Source organism: Triticum urartu, chromosome 1 (assembly GCF_003073215.2).
Source record: "Triticum urartu cultivar G1812 chromosome 1, Tu2.1, whole genome shotgun sequence".
In the NCBI taxonomy this organism is placed as follows: Eukaryota; Viridiplantae; Streptophyta; class Magnoliopsida; order Poales; family Poaceae; genus Triticum; species Triticum urartu.
Genome location: NC_053022.1, coordinates 425,404,808 through 425,416,070, shown reverse-complemented (window position 1 = coordinate 425,416,070; position 11,263 = coordinate 425,404,808).

Here is an 11,263-nt window from a genome sequence, read left to right as displayed (position 1 = left end):
TGACAAGATTAATAGCACATGAGATGTATACTATGCAAATTATATTATTGGAAGCTCCTTTGACATACAAAATTGAAGGTATGCTTTGTGTAAGTTGCATGTCATATATTATTGCTCTAACGTTTGGTCAAAGTTAGCCTCAAAAAATGCATTAGGACCTATATGCATGAGAGGAGTCGACTTCGAGATAACGTGTTTGTTCGAGAGACACCGAGGAAGACTACTATATATCGATGGTGCATGTAGGCGGGAATTAAACAAAGGGATGGTCTTATTGGTTTCGGGGATATAGGGGAAGAGTGAGAGGCGGGGCGGGGGGGGGGGGTAGCTAGCTAGAAGGAGATTGTTAAGTGTGAGTGTGTGTTTTACCCACCTAGGCGGAAGTTATGTGCACAAAGGAGGAGAACGATTCGATGTGGCGTTAGTATTGAGGGTAATTAACTACGTATGGAGACATAGAGACCTTGAACGTGCATGTGTGAGAGGTATACATGTATACGTGCGATGTGTGTGTGTGCGCGCGCATGATTGAGATAAAAGAAAGAAGACATAAGTCATAAGATCGGCGACATGGGAGAGACGGATTGGTATGACAATATGCATGCATGTGAGAATGCATGGAAGAAGTCTCGACAATTGAGCATGTGTTTTTGTCTTTAAGAGATAGTGGCGTGGGCTAGAGCATGCATCTATGGCGAGCAGAGGGAGTGAGGCGCAGCGATTGTGCAAAAGAGACCAACCTATAAATGCATATGTATGGAGAGACATATATAGTGTGGGCGATAGGAAGCAAGACTCCATGCGAGAAAGAAATGTTGACGGAGAAACTACAGATAGATACAGAGATGGAGATGCTAGCTAGAGGGACATCCGCTAGTTTGGGTGTTGGAGATGACCGTCGGGTGGTTCAAAGGGTGAAGTTATATATGTGTGTGAGAGGGCACTTGACTGCATGTAGAGAGAAACATATGTAGTGTGCGTGATAGGAATCAAGAGTGAGGGCGAGAAAGAAGGTTGATGGAGAAACAGATAAATAGAAAGATAAAGATGCTAGCTAGTGTGCGTTAGAGATAGGAGTCGAGTGGATCAGAAGGCTGGGTTATGTGTGTGGGTGTGAGAGAGATATAGAGAGGGTGCGTGTGAGTCACATACAAACAGATATCAGAGAGACGGAGTTTTGTGTCTGCGAGAGAGAAAGATATTTCACAACGAGAGTGATAGCTAGAGAGACATACGAGGGAACGCAAGATATCTCTAGGGAGAGAGGGTGTGTGTGAGCGACATACAAGAGAACAATGGAGAAATATGAGACCCTAGGAGACAGAGTTTGTGTTTGTGTGTGAAAAAGAGATATTGATGAGGAAGAGTCGTAGGTTCTCATATCTAAGGAGCGAAAGACATCTCTGTATGAGGGGTGTGCGAGTGGCACACATGGGAAAAGTAGAGAGAAATGAGACCCCGGGAGACAAAGTTTTGTGTTTGTGTGAGAGAAAGAGATTCCACATGGAGAATCATAGTTAGAGACACATAGCAGGGAGCGAGATATACTTAGAGAGAGATAGAGTGATGAAGGTCGAGGGAGAGAGTACCGTCAGTGTGTTACGAAGATAAAAGATCATTGTCGGCATACAAGTAGCACGAGGGATACCTGAGAGACGATGAACGCGTATAGGTCCCGAGAGATAGTCCTATATAAGCATGAGTGATAGCTATATGAGACGAATATCTGGATTAAAGGGGATTCAAATATTTAAACTAGAGATCACGACATCGATAATATCATAACGCAAATTGGTGTATCAAACATGCATATTCATTTGAATTTGGGCCCACGTGTAATGTTATATAGTTTATCAATATTGGTGATCCATAGATTCTTCAATTACAAACAATGCATGGTTTATATGCAATTAATGTCTAAACGGGATTACACTATATGTTGCGTGTGTGAAACACATTATACATGTTTGAGAAGTAAAAAAACCCGCATGAAACACACATTAATTGGAGACAGTTAGCGAGGAATGCATACATTGGATTTCAACATAAAGTGGTTTCAAATATTTGAAAATCCAAATTGATGGATACAACCTTATGAATCTGAGATCATGCCATTTGTAAACCATATTTATGTATAAATGGTGTTGTGCTTTTGAAAGTATATATAAAAAATGATGTATATAGAATGTAATTCCAATTGAGAATGGATCCCGCCCGAAAAAAATAGAATACAAACGGGATTCGAATTGAATTGGCACGGTAAACGTGCACTCTGCAAAATTTGAACGAAGCAGGGAAAGTCACAGTAACCGCCCGGAACCAAAATCTGTGAGATGGAAATCACTGCTGCCTATCCCTGCCACGCAAAGCCTATATGCTGGATTTCTATAGGTTTCGATAGGGGTAGGTTTGTAATTTCACCCAAACGTGACGTAACCGCCTCTCACCCGGATTCATACATGGTGGGCGCCAAAACACAGTGTGTCCTCGGCCAAAATCGACTCCCTCCCCGATTCATATTCATACACGGTGGGCGCCAAAATAAACTCTCGTCGGCCAATATTCGGTGTATGCGAGATTACCGTCCTATCCCCGACCGACTAGTGTTGCTGTGATCTAGTAGAAATTTGAAACGGGGGCTAAGTTTGTAAATTTCCTCGCATTTGAGACAAGCGTGCCCTGAATACATGGTTCCCCCTTCCTCTCTACCTCCCTTTTTCCCCATTCGTACTCCGTGGGCGCCAAACCACCCTCTCCACCCCACCCTCCTCCGCCCGCCGCCGTTCGCCACCCCATCCACCGCCGTCCTCCTCCACCATGCCAGAGCTGATACCCCGACGCCGCCGTCCATTACAAGAGATCGACCTCTCTCATCCACGGCTTCGGACCGGGATCCTTGCATCCCGTCCTCTCACTTCATCCCCGCCGTCATCCACCTTGCCGGCGCCGCTCCTACGACCGTCTCGTCCACCGCGCCCCGCCGCCACCGTCTACCCTCCTAGATCTGCTTCCACGCCGCCGACAGCCATCGCTACCACAGCACCATCAAATTCTCAGCAGATGCCTACACGGCGTCGCACCAGAGGCGGTACTCTTTCGTATCTGCTCAACTTATTTATCGCAGCAAGAAAATAGATCGCCACTGCTTTACTCTAATTTCTTGTCTTGGTTGCGAAGTTGCCTTTGTCCGGTTTGCACCTTCAGATCCGCCATGGCAGGCTCAACACCATACTCGCAATGCTTATGGTTTTCCCCTTTTATATTCCACACTAGTTAAATCACAATAGACTAAATTTCAAAATTGGGTCAGTCGATTTTTTAGAGCTCGCCGGAGTTCACCGGTGCGATCGAAGGGGCTCGGGTGGTTGTGGGGCCTCGCCGAACGAAGAAAACTCGACGTGGGGGGGGGGGGGGGGGGGGGGGGGGGTGGCGGAGGAACACAGGCGGTGGGGGCCGGTGGTCCGGCCGGCGGCCCGTGCGGTGTTCTGTATGGGAAGAATCAGAGACAAGGAAGAAGAAGGGTTAGGAGACATAGGATCTTCATCCAACTGCCTGAAATGGTCGAGAGACAGCTAGGAGTTGCATTCTTAATGCGCTCTGGTTCATCATGTGTGGGCACTGCGCAACCAACATTTTATTATCCAAAATCGGCTTGCTCTTCTTTAGCATGTTCCTCTTACGTTCTTCTTTAATATGTACTCTCTCCGTTCCTAAATACAAGTCTTTGTATAGATTCCACCATGGACTACATATGGAGCAAAATGAGTGAATCTACACTCTAAAATGTACCTGGATACATCTGTATGTGATCCATAGTGGAAATCTCTATCAAGACTTATATTTTGGAACGGAGGGAGTATGATAGTAGTACAGTATGTTCCTTGTGCTGAAGATGAGTAGGGACATTTGCAGTGTAGAGGTCTATACGGTCGGTTGTGATGGACACTTTGAGCCTCTTTGATTCGTAGGATCTTGTAAACATAGGAATAGGATTTGTAGTGGCCTGCCCACTTGAATCCTATAAGAATAGCAAGGAAATGCGGGGAGCTGTGTCGCCTTTGAGAGTTACATTGATATTAACAGTACCACACCTTCACTTGAAGAGAGCTGGTATCCGAAGCCTTTCTAGCCGTACCGGCAATACTAGCACATATATTCCAGCAAGTTCCACTTTGCTGATTTTACTCCGATGCTTAAGGTTTTCCCGTTATATCTACACTATGATCTGTGTAGCCGCTTTGTGTCGCACTAGGAGCAGTCCACTCTTGAAGCTAAACACTGCAATGACTTACAAAATTGGCACCAAGGCATTGAGTGCCATTCTGGATGCAATGAAACTCATACGCTCCCCACCTATTGATTCTTGTTCAGAATATCATCCTAATGACTATTCTAACCTCGAGGAGTCAAAGGCAGATGGCTTGTCCTGTTCACCCATCAAGGTGCTTGTTCTAATTTGGCAATGTTTTATTGATTGCGGGTATCTTGCATATGTTGTCTTGCATTGCTTCTACTTTGTTGCACCACCATCTACTTAGTTTACTCATCATATATGTCGAGATGCCATGGCCATCCATTATCAATACATATTCCATCTGTCATCATACCATGTTTTTTCACTCAAATGTTGTTCTTGTGCATCAGACATCAAAAAGGAAGAGGGTGATTGCTGAACCTGAAGGAGCACCAGCAAAGTCCTTGAAAAACGTGGTGGTGCCGGAGAAATCAGATAGCACCCCACTTATATTGGCTGTACAACCAGTGACACAAAACGTAGGACCGACTCCAGCAGACTGTACCTATACTTCACTGGCCACACCACTAGCCCCACCACACAGGACCTGCACTCCAGCAAAAGGTATACCGATTTTGTTTGCCATAGCACTAGTTGTACCATAGAAAAATCCCACTCCTGCAAAAAGTACAACAAGTCCACTGGCCGAAGACCTATCCCAGCTGCAGAGACGGCCAATTCCTGCAGATTGGAACCCCATTCCATTTATTCCCAGTTTAAAAGACAATGCTTTCAATGTTGTTAGGGACGACGTGCATATATTCCCATCATGGGAAGATTATTGTGAAGACAAACACCATTTTCACATCTTCATGTCCAACTTACGTGTAAGTGCTATTATTCATGGTTATTATTTTCCTGTTTTCTGCTGATTGAACACATGAATGATTTACATTACATTGTTGTAACTAGGCGAGGGTCAATCTGGATAGTCATGACGAGCAAAGCTTGCTTGTGCTTTTCAAGGAAGCATTGCAGCAGTATCGGTGTTACCTGAGGAAATCACACTTTGATGGCAAGTCTATAAACGAATTCCTGGTGAAGTCTCCTGTGCTAAATTTAGAAAACATTGAATGGAAAAACTTTGTTATGCACTGGTCTCGTTCCTAGGATGAGGTACTGTCTATGAAATCACATGACAATTTGAACTTCTACTTTTCCGCATGTGCCTTACGGATCTTTTTTGCAGGAAATCTGCTCGAAGAAGAATTTTGGTTTGACAAGAACGACAGGATATCTCAAATATGCTGCCCGCTGCTTTGCTCTTGTTAGTACCTGTTGTCCTGTATCACTGTACTTGCATACATACTTGGTTCATTATGTGACAACAGTATGCATGATAGCTTGCTTATCAATTGTTCACTCCAAATTATCTGATCTGTATGAATGGTTACATTAGTGTAGAATATATCCAATGCCAATGTTTTTTTAGCTCTTCATTGTTCTTGTAAGTACATGCTGTCCTTTATCAGTGTACTTATAATGACAGGTAGTTGTTCATGTACCATCACTCTGTAGCTTATTTTCCTTTGCCCTCCATTTTCTACACATCAGATCTATATTTACTCTTACCATAAGGTTGGTACTGAAGAAGTTTAGCTGTGCATTGCTCTTGGCTGTACCTTTTGCCTGTATCGCTGCACTTACATTTATAGCTACTTGGTTATGTAGCATCACTCTTCATCTTATATTAAATATTCTACATTTTTTTGTATATTATCACATCTATATTTACTCTTAACAAAATGTAGAATAAAGGCAATGCTTTTGAAGAAGATTCTGTGGTAAACTTCTTGAATTGCGCCCCCCATCAGCATGGACAAGGCCTTTATAGAGCCTGTCTTCACCAATAATGTAAGTTTTTCCATCTCAAGCCTTCAAACTTTGTTGTATATATTTGGTTAGGCATGACTGCAACAGCTGTTTATTTTTGGTGTTTGCATCAAATTGCTTGTTTAAAGTTTATTATATGTAGTTCATAAACAAAAGTTCGTCCTTTCTCAATTTAAGTTTCCAGTTGTACAACCAAGTTCCTTGTTCATACCATGTAAGTTAAACTATACAGAGCAAGTGATCTTCTTTTGCACTGCATGTATGCTTCTGTTCTTCATCTATAATCCAATGGTGTGGTGAACCTACCCACTACAGCACAATGTCATATTCTGCAATGTCTTAACTATGAAAAATGTCATATCATTCTACTATTATTTAAACCTTCTCTTTATTTGCCAATCTGAAATGGTATAAATTGACAGCACACTAACCATTGATACTTATGAGTTCTTGATCTGTAATCCAGTGGTGTCGTGAAGCTGCCAACTCCTTCACAATGTCATTTCCTGCCATGTCTTGACCTGAACAATACCATATTGTGTTAATGCAAATTTAAACTATGTCACTTTATTCGTCAGTAAGAAATGTGATGAATTTTTAGCACCGATACTTTTATGTGCAAAACCTGTCATCTGTCTGCTTGTTTATCTTTCAGAGCGAGGAAGATATAAGTGTTGAACAAGCGCAGTCTCATCATCTTGCTCAGCTGCTTGCGCTGCAGCTCCCCAGTAGGGCTAACCTTTCTTGAACTCTATTGAAGTGCTGTCGGTTTGTATATTATTTTGTTGGCGTGTTTATTTGCACTGGTGGTGATCTTTGATGCCCGGTGTATGTAATCTGCTGTCTGCTTGTGCTTTATTATCATAGTGGCCAACTTTGATGCCCAGTGGATGTAATATGTCGTAATTTCTTTATTGTATAGTATAGTTTTTTTCTTATTCACGATGCTGCAGTTATTTTACTGTATATATATCCTGTCTTCGCAGTAAACCGGCCAAACCGTAAAATTACGGTACATAATCGGGCCGTCATGCAATCACGATGTAGGTTGGGCCTGAAACGTGCCGATCAGCTCACGGGCCGGCAGCAGCCCGAAATGAACCCCGGCCCATGATTGTGCGAATCAAATCACGGGCTTTTAACAGGCCGAAAAATTGTCTCGGTCCTTGTTTGGCCCAATCAGATATCGGCTGTGAGCAGGCCGGATGCAAACCGGGCCGTAGTTAGGCCCAACTATATGACGGGCTTTTAACAGGCTGAAATTAATATAGGGCCGAAATGTTAAACGGGCCCTTAATAGGCCAAAACTAATATCAGGCCGAATTACTAAGTGGGCCTTTAGCAAGTGGGCCCAAAAGCATAGTGTCCAGTTGACGGGTCGAATCTGATATGGGCCATAATTAGGCCCAAAACCTCTTAAAGGGCCGAACCTGATCTGGGCCGTAATTTGGCCCAGAACGTGGTAGGCTTTTAACGGGCCGGATCTCATATGGGCCACTATTAGGCCCGGAGCGTGGCAGGCCATTAATAGATCGTATCAAATATGGGTCGGCATTTGGCCCAAAACATGGCAGCCAGTTAACGGGCCGGCCTACTAGGGTCCTCAAAATCTTGTGGGCCTACAGCTGGGCTGGCCCATTAATGTCGGCGAAATCTCGTGGCCTTTAGCTGGGCCGACCCATTATGATCCGCAAGAATTTTGTGGGCCTTTACCTGGGCCGGCCTATTATGGCACACAAAAATCTTGTGGGTCTGTACCTGGGCCGGCCCATTATGGCCCGCGAAATCTTGTGGGCCTTTAGCTGAGCCAGCCCATTATGGTCCGCAAAATCTCGTGGGCTCTAACATCTCAAATTTTCAATTTGGAATGTTATACACTAGATCATCGTTGCATATCATATTTATTGCATATTGGTTGATCCTAGAAATTTTTCGCAACTCAAGGACCCTCGGAGAGAGTTGGTGATTTCGTTATTTTCATATTTGAGTTGTCTCAAATTTTGAAAATAGGATCATTTGATTTTATTTATTTTATCTTCAATAATTTCTATTGCAAAAATATAAGAGAGGGAATAAAATGACTTTCCCAAAATAAAGAAATATTGAGGATTTAATAAAAAATAAAATAAGATTTTATTTGGTTTTATTTGCTATTTTATTTGAACTTAGGAAAAATGCGCGTTTTCAAAATTGCATTTAGGCCCCAAATAAATGTTCATCCTATGCGGCTTGATTTTAGAAGCCGGGGAAAATTTATTTCGGGATTTTTGGAGTCCGTTTAGTATTTCTTTCGTTAGTTTTTCTGCGCGGAATTATTTTAAAAAAACGTCTGAACCGACCTACGGGCCGTGCTAGGCCCGGACTCCCCAGACCCAGCCTTTATAAACCGCCGGCCCACCCGGGCCGAAACCCTAGCCGCCAGCGCCCGACCCCGCCCCCGTGCCCGACCCCGCCGCCGACGCCGCCGCCCGCGCCGACCCTGCCGCCAACGCCGCCGCCCCGCCCAACGCCGCCGCCCCGCCGGACCCCGCCGCCGCCGCTGCCTCACTGGACCCCGCCGCCGCTGTCCCGCCGCCCGAGGTTTACCTCGATCCCGCCGCCGGTTTTCCCAGAAAAACCGTTCGGTTTTCGTCGGTTTTTTATATCCATTTTTTTAGAACAGTTTTTTTACGGTTTAGGCTAATTAGCGAGCGTTCGCTCGTTCGTTCGTTTTAACGAACGTGTTCGTCATTTAGATCCAGTTAACGAACGTTCGTTCGTTAAACTGTTTGTCGTTTTTCTTTTTCTCGGATTAAATCCGCGATTTTCTGATCATGATTTCTGATCCGATCTTCGTTTTAGTATAACTTCCCGCTCGTTTATCGGAATCAGGCGATTCAAGCGCCTGGAGTTTCGTCTTGAAACCCACCAACTTAAACAAGTTTTTGCTTCTGTAAAAATTGCCTTAGATCTAGAATAGTAAGCGAAGCCTATTTCTTTTGCTGTTTGTCTTTTGTGGCTTCGTTCGATTTGATTCTTTTTGTCAACCGGAGTTCTTATGTTGAACTTTCTGGTTAGATCTCTTATTTGAGTTTTACCTGTGCATTAGTTGAGTACTTATTGTATGCTTGTTTGTTTGCGATAGAGTACCCGGAGTGCGCCGCTTGCTACTTCGAATCGTTAGGTTTCCCGGATCATCAGCAAGGCAAGTAACACTTTGATCATACCTTCTACTACCCAGTTTTATTGCATTAGATCAATCCTTACACATTGCATGATTAGGATCTAATTAAATTGTGGGTTTGGGAAGTAGTTGAGGTAGTACCTATTACCTGTTTATTATCAAACCTTTGGGAGTTACTTCTACGTTTGCTTATTATTGCTATGTTATGCTAGTAGACGTGGATTGGGTGAGTGATATCCATGACAGATGTGAGATTTCTAAATCAATGGTTTATCTAAGGTGGCAACTTAAATACACATCTGGGTGGATTGAGGTACCTGGGTATTCCAGGATTGCCTGTTTTCTTTTGGACCGCCACCCAGGCTCAAAGGGATCATGAGATTATTCATGCTAGAAACTTCCGTGTACAGCCACAAGTTATTATGGGATCTAGCATAGTTGACTAAGTCATGCAAACTCTTACAGTGGTAGACTAGCAGATGTAGGGGATGTAGGTGGTACGGTCTACCCATCGTAAGGTGCTAGCGCTTCTGAAAGACTATGTCTCGGTCATCCGTTTCTCAAACACCATGTAGTGAGAGAAATCCAATGGAGATCGAGTCTTGTGGGGAAAAGTGCACAAACCTCTACAGAGTGTATAAACTAATCATGGTTAGCCGTGTCCCCGGTTATGGACATCTTGAGTATCTAGTACCTGGATTATCATGTGAATCTCAGCATGTTACTATAAAATTTAATTTGATGGGTTTGTTTAATGATGTTACTTAATTGGGATTGAGAATGCTGTCAACCATTCTCAATGTTCAACAACCACCATAATAGTTAAATAAATTTATTCCTTTGCAGTAGGGAAAAATTGGCTTTACACAAAACTGTAACCATAGAGCTTACCACCAGCCAAATATGCATATAGTATAGCTGTTTCATTCCATTATTCTCTATGTGTTACATTGCCAGCATATTCCATGTGCTGACCCGTTTCGGGATGCAACATTAATGTTGCAGACTTTTCAGACGACGATTAAGGAGTTTTAGGTCGTGGTTCTATACTCAGTGATGTCGTTGGAGTTGATGGACTCACTTATCTTCCAAGCCTTCTGCTGTTATCGTTATTAGATGGCCTTAAGCCACATTTATTGTAATAAGATCTCTATTAAGACACTTGATGTACTAAGTGTGTGATTGCTACTCTGTTATAAATCCTTCAAGTACTGTGTGGTGTCAGCATTACTTATCCAGGGATGACACCGGAGCACAGAGATTGGACCGTTTGAGGTCTGGTCGCTACAAGATGGTATCAGAGCACACGCTGACTGTAGGACACGACCACTAAGCTAAAGACCTAGATCACTACTCACTCTCTTCTCTTCTGACCTCTCATCTTTTCTACTCTTTAGGATGGTGGATGCAAGGAACAAGTTCACTCGACCGGATGAAGATACACCCTTTGGACATCACTTGAAGGAAGTCACTAGATATCTAAACATAGGAGTACCAAGCTTCACCGGAACCTACAATGCCACTTTACCTGAAGAAGAGCGTTGGATGATTCAAGTTCAAGTTACAGGAAGGACGTTCATGCAGTCACTGAGCCCATAGAGTTTTCTTTTGATGCACCAACTTCGAGTTTAGGAAAGAGCATGGCAGCTCACATCGCCATGGGACGCATTGGAGAAGTCTACCGAAATGATCTCAAGGATACTATCTACCAGATTTGTGGGCGCCGAGATGAGCACTGGGAGATGATCAGCACCAGAAAGGATAGATCAATTGCAGCTTTTATCCAGGAGTTAAACCAGCACATTCGATGTTAGGGGAACCAGATGTGTGCCGACATGGTATACCTAAAGAAGGCAAAGACAAGAATCAAGGAACTGGAGGAAGAACTCAAGGCTACACGTGAAGATTATGAAGAGGAAACCGAAGTATTAGTGGGGAAGAATGACGATCTGATCAAGAAGATTGGAATATTT